At 40.5% G+C, this 6,441-nt stretch overlaps 1 non-coding gene across 1 annotated transcript; it reads right to left on the bottom strand.

Annotated features, from left to right (window-relative positions):
- Positions 1 to 1,538: 1,538 nt before the first annotated feature.
- Positions 1,539 to 1,645, bottom strand: LOC141722445 (small nucleolar RNA R71). The gene has a single exon (XR_012575463.1). It is a non-coding gene; the product is annotated as a small nucleolar RNA R71 (small nucleolar RNA).
- Positions 1,646 to 6,441: the final 4,796 nt, after the last annotated feature.

The raw sequence follows: 6,441 nt of genomic DNA on the forward strand, positions 1-6,441 counted from the left end.
CTTACTTTGAACCTATTTACTCTTGTGACGTGCTCTGGTTTTATATAAGTAGTTTTAGTTATTATTCTCTTGTGTTTATTTATCATGTTTTCAATTGAACCCATGATGACGATGAGTGCTACCATGGGCTAATCGTGATCATGGGGTCGTAACGGATTTACTATGGAATTCTTTAGTTAGTTGTTTAATACCTTAGAGTGTGATGATTGTATGATATCTAGTATTGGTTGTGCGTATTCGTCTTATGTGCGTCGCGAACACATAAGATAAGGTGTTAATCTCTTGTGAAGCGACGGTGGATCTTGAGATTTAGAACTTGCCATGCTAGCATAGGTTCATGTACGAGTATGCATGATTAGTGGGTAACTCCAACAGTTTTATTCGCCCTGTGTAATCAAAAGGAATAACTTGTGCTTAAATCGTTATGTTGTCAATTTCTGTAGACATATAGGGACTCAACATAATTGATGTCTATTCAACTTCTATCTTAATTGTGGATGTTTGGTAGAATGGTATTAGTACAATGAAAGTTGGCTTTTATCAGTTTCGTGTTATTCGATTAATATCATCACTGTTGCATGCTAAGGGTAATAACAATAGCTATTGAAGGAAGTAGTAATGAAGTTGTGATCTCATGAGTGTTTTAATATTGTGAATTCAAGTGTTAATTAAGTGGTTAATTATAGTAGTTAATAATTAGTTAATCAATTCTAAGTGTTATTGTCTTAACATTGAGAAGTAATTATACCTTGGTGAGTGAGTTTAATTGAACATGATTAGTCTGAGTCTCTGTGGGAACGAACTAGAAAGTATTCTATATTACTTGCGAACGCGTATACTTGCGTGTGTTATTAGCGCGTGTTTTCGCCCTAACAAGTTTTTGGCGCCGCTGCCGGGGACTCGGCGTATTTGTTTAGTTTATGTACTTACCATCATTGGTCATTAGGACTTAGTGATTAAGACGTGTGTACTTATTGTTTCCGGTTGTGTTTCAGGTACTTTAGTGAGCGTTTATGCAAACTCGTTCTCGTACTCGCAAGAGGACTTTAGATACAGCTGAGGAGACAGACAAAATTCTTGATATTCCGGAGAAGATACATTTTGAAGATTCGGATTCAGGAAGTGAGCAGAAAGAACCTTTAATCATGGGTGATCGTATTGTTCCGGCAGATCCAACTCTTATGGACTTTTCTCGGCCTAAAATTGATGACATTCAGTCAAGCATTCTTCATCTGGCTATTCAGGCTAACACCTATGAGTTCAAGCTGGGCACTATTCAGATGGTGCAGAATTCTGTTTCTTTCGGAGGTGCTGCGACTGAAGACCCCAACATGCACATAAGGAATTTTGTCGAGATCTGTAGTACTTTCAAATACAATGGTATGACTGATGAGGCTATCAAGCTGAGGCTTTTCCCATTCTCTCTAAGGGATAAAGCTAAGGACTGGTTACATTCTGAACCAGCTGGGTCCATCACTACTTGGCAAGATCTTGCACAAAAATTTCTGGTAAAGTTTTATCCAATGGCAAAGACTGCGGCTATGAGGAGTACTCTTACTCAGTTTGCGCAGCAACCTACAGAATCTATGTGTGAAGTTTGGGAGTGCTACAAGGAGATGTTGAGAAAGTGTCCACATCATGGAATGCCTGATTGGATGGTGATCACTGGTTTCTATAATGGTTTGGGGGCCCAATCTCGGCCCATGCTCGATGCAGCAGCTGAAGGCGCCTTGTGGGCCAAAAGCTATACTAAGGCTTATAATCTTATTGAGACTATGGCTGCAAATGAGCATCAAAACCCAACTCAGAGGATGATGCCTGGGAAGGTAGCAGGTATTCTGGAAGTCGATGCAGCCACAGCTATTACAGCGCAGCTCCAAGCACTGTCTATGAAGGTCGATTCTCTAGCCACCTATGGGGTCAATCATATAGCTATGGTCTGTGAGCTTTGTGCAGGTTCTCCTGCTACGGATCAGTGTTGTCTTGTTAACGAATCTGTTCAGTACGTGAACAATTATCCACGACAACAGCAGCCTGTGCCAGCTACTTATCATCCTAACAACAGAATTCATTTAAATTTCAGCTGGAGTAATAATCAAAATGCTATTCAGTAACCATATCAGCAAGGCGTAAGTAAGCAGTTCAATCCACCTGGATTCCAGCAACCGCAGAATTATGCTCAAAGGCAGTCATATCCTCAACAGGGAGGTGCAGCTGCACCCACTAGTGCTGATTTTGAGGAACTTTAGTTGTTGTGCAAGAGTCAGGCGGTTTCTATCAAGACCTTGGAAAATCAAATTAGTCAAATAGCCAATACAGTGCTTAATCGCCAACCTGGCACACTCCCCAGTGACACTGAAGTGCCAGGCAGGAAGGAAACTAAAGAGCAAGTCAAGGCTATTAACTTAAGGTCGGGAAAAGTTGATGATGCTGAAAAAGCAAAAGAAGGAGAAGCTGAAGTTGGTAATGAAGAAGCTAAGCAAAAGGAGAAAGCGGCGGAACCAAGGAAGACTACTATTAAACACACTCTGCCTGAGGGTAATACAGGGGAGAAACAGCTCTATCCTCCACCACCTTTCCCTAAGAGATTGCAACAATAAAAGCTGGATAAGCAGTTCGGTAAGTTTCTGGAGGTGTTCAAGAAACTTCACATCAATATACCTTTCGCTGAGGCTTTGGAGCAAATGCCTAGTTATGCGAGATTCATGAAGAGTATTCTTTCAAGGAAGGTGAAACTGGATGACCTTGAGACCGTTGCTCTAACAGAAGAATGCAGTGCTGTGCTGCAGCAAAAGTTACCTCCAAAGCTTAAGGATCCATGTAGCTTCACAATTCCTTGCACCATTGGCAAGTTGTCTTTTGACAAGTGCCTTTGTGATTTGGGAGCAAGCATCAATCTGATGCCGTTGTCGATCTTCAAAAAGTTAAACTTGCCTGGTCCAAAGCCCACCTACATGTCTCTATAATTGGCTGATCATTCTATTACTTACCCAAGAGGCATAGTGGAGGATGTGCTAGTAAAGGTGGATAAGCTCTTCTTTCCTGCAGACTTTGTTATTCTGGATTTCGAGGAAGATAAGAAGATTCCCATAATCTTGGGAAGACCTTTCTTGGCTACTGGCCGTACCTTGATAGATGTGTAGAAAGGTGAACTTACAATGCAGGTGCGGGATCAGGATGTGACATTCAATGTATTCAAAGCAATGAAATTCCCTACAGAAGACGAGGAGTGCTTAAAAGTGGATGTGATTGATTCAGCGGTTACTTCGGAACTTGATCATATGCTAATATCTGATGCATTAGAGAAGGCCTTAGTGGGGGATTTTGACAGTGATGATGAGGATGGCAATGAGCAATTAGATATATTTTAATGCTTCTCCCTGGAGGTGAAAGCTAGACATGCCGTTTGAATCTCTTGGTACTTCTAACCTAAAAAATGCTGAAGGAAAGCTCAAACCATCTATTGAGGAAACACCTACCTTGGAGCTTAAGCCATTGCTTGAACACTTGAGGTATGTTTTTTTAGGTGATGCATCTACTTTACCTGTTATTATTGCATCTGACCTTTCAGGTAGTGAGGAGGACAAGCTCTTAAGGATCTTGAGAGAATTCAAATCGGCTATCGGATGGACTATAGCAGACATCAAAGGGATCAGCCCTTCATATTGTATGTATAAAATTCTGCTAGAGGAGGGTAGTAAGCCAACTGTTGAGCAACAGCACAGACTTAATCCTATCATGAAAGAAGTGGTGAAGAAATAAATTCTGAAGTGGCTTGATGCAGGAATCATTTATCCTATTTCTGACAGTTCTTGGGTGAGCCCCGTGTAATGTGTACCTAAGTAAGGAGGCATTATTGTGGTAGCAAATGAGAAGAATGAGCTCATCCCCACTCGAACAGTCACAGGATGGAGAGTATGCATGGATTACAGAAAATTGAACAAGGCCACAAGGAAGGATCACTTCGCGCTTCCGTTTATTGATCAGATGCTTGACAGGTTGGCCGGTCATGAGTATTATTGTCTTCTGGATGGCTATTCAGGGTATAATCAGATTTGTATTGCACCAGAGGATCAAGAAAAGACTACCTTCACTTGTCCATTTGGCACATTTGCTTTTCGCAGAGTTTTGTTTAGGTTATGTGGCACACCGGCCACTTTTCAGAGATGTATGATGGCTATATTCTCTGACATGATTGGAAATAATGTCGAGGTGTTCATAGACGACTTCTCCGTCTTTGGACATTCATATGATGAATGTTTGAATAATCTCCGTGCAGTACTCAAAAGGTGCGTGCAAACTAATTTGGTGCTTAATTGGGAAAAATGTCATTTTATGGTGCGTGAAGGCATTATTCTTGGGCATAAGGTCTCTAGCAAGGGTCTTGAGGTGGACAAAGCCAAGGTGGGAGTCATTGAAAATCTTCCACCACCTATTTATGTGAAAAGAATCCGTAGTTTTCTTGGCCATGCGGGTTTTTATCGGCGTTTCATCAAGGACTTTTCGAAGATATCTAAGCCGCTGTGCAACTTGCTTGAGAAGGATGTGCCTTTCAAATTTGATGATGTCTGCTTAACGGCATTCGAGACTCTTAAGAAGAGTTTGATAACTGCACCAGTTATTACAGCACCTGATTGACAGAGCCTTTTGAGATGATGTGTGATGCGAGTGATTATGCGGTGGGCGCAGTTCTTGGGCAGCGCAAGAATAATCTCTTTCATGTGGTCTACTATGCTAGCAAGACCTTAAATGGGGCCCAAATGAACTACACCACTACTGAGAAAGAGCTCTTGGTTATAGTCTTTGGTTTTAAAAAATTTGGATCTTATTTGCTTGGGACAAAAGTGACAGTATTCACTGATCATGCGGCCATTCGCTATTTGGTTTCCAAGAAGGATTCGAAGCCGAGACTCATTTGTTGGGTGCTCTTGCTACAGGAATTTGAGTTAGAGATCAAGGATCGAAAAGGTACTGAGAATCAAGTAGCCGACCATCTCTCTAGATTGGAGAATCCCGAGTCTACTTCACATGATAAGACATTGATCAATGAATCTTTTCCGGATGAGCAGTTGTTCGCAGTTCAGGAGGAGGAGGCATGGTTCGCAGATATTATAAATTATCTTGTCAGCAATATAATGTCTCATAAATTGACCACAGCTCAAAAGAAGAAGTTTTTGCATGAGTTGAAGTGCTATATATGGGATGAACCGTATTTGTTTAGACAGGGAGCTGACCAGATCATCAGGAGATGTATCCCATTCTGTGAGACGGAGGGGATATTACGAGACTGCCACTCCACAGTTTATGGTGGACACTATGTGTCACACCCCCAACTTAAATAGCAAAATAATTATAGCTATTACATCATTTTAATGAGTATTACACAACCAAAATCCAAGATCTTACAGTTTAGGGTTTGGAACAGCCCAACACTACCAACTATTACATCTGATTACAAATACCGAGTCCTCACACAACTATTATTACTTATTCTACCTGAGGTCGAACATAAGCATCAGCATCACAGGACTTACGGGCAGTCTGCTTGAATCTAACCATGGCTGCTAGCTGTAATATCAGGGTAAAGCAAGAAGTGAGCCAAAAGCTCAACAAGTGCTAACAATACAACGCAAAGCATAAATCGAGATATACCTTTAGGAATGACAATGGAATGACATAATCAATGATAATCGAGAGATAAAACTTATGTGAGTTGGCATCATTTTGCTTGCATCAAAACAAATTTTAAAACCATTCTTAATCAAAATCATTTTATGACACTACGGATTACAGCCGGTGATCAGCAGCGAAGTAATCCCGAACCTCGCTGGGTTCTAAAACATTATTGGGAATCCCTAGGCAACTTTTAAGCCTAATATAAGTGTGGAAAGGACTCGCGTCTCAGTCCAGATCCACCATTCAAGAAAACATTTGTCCCCCTTTGGGACTGAAAAATCCACCTTTTATTCATTTTGAAAACTGATGCCGATTTATGACAAAATCTCTTTTGACTGAAATCATTTTTTTTATCAGGGGATTATAGATCAACTTGAAACACTGGAAATATGACACTAAATCTCAGGGCCATGATCCACTAGACTTTACTATATTAGGGTAATCGAGAGATTTCCATAAACAAGAATTTTGACAAGGAAATTAAGCAAGGCTATTGGATAATATGAAAGAGTAATGCCAAACTAGGCTTAAAGCAATGGTTGTAGACAAGGTATAGGTATTAGAACATCAAGAAGATAAGCATCACTGGTTCCAATAGGATAGAGGTGCTAAAATATAAAGGAAGTGATCATCAGCTCAAGATATAACAGGGTATCAAGCTTTAGGGTAAGGATAGGGTTATCAAACAATCATGAATGAATTTAAGAAAAGATTGGCTTTTAGGTATCAAGACAAAGTTTCTATCGAGGTTATTTCAAGAGTTGA

Source organism: Apium graveolens, chromosome 4, assembly GCF_009905375.1.
Source record: "Apium graveolens cultivar Ventura chromosome 4, ASM990537v1, whole genome shotgun sequence".
Taxonomy (NCBI): domain Eukaryota; kingdom Viridiplantae; phylum Streptophyta; class Magnoliopsida; order Apiales; family Apiaceae; genus Apium; species Apium graveolens.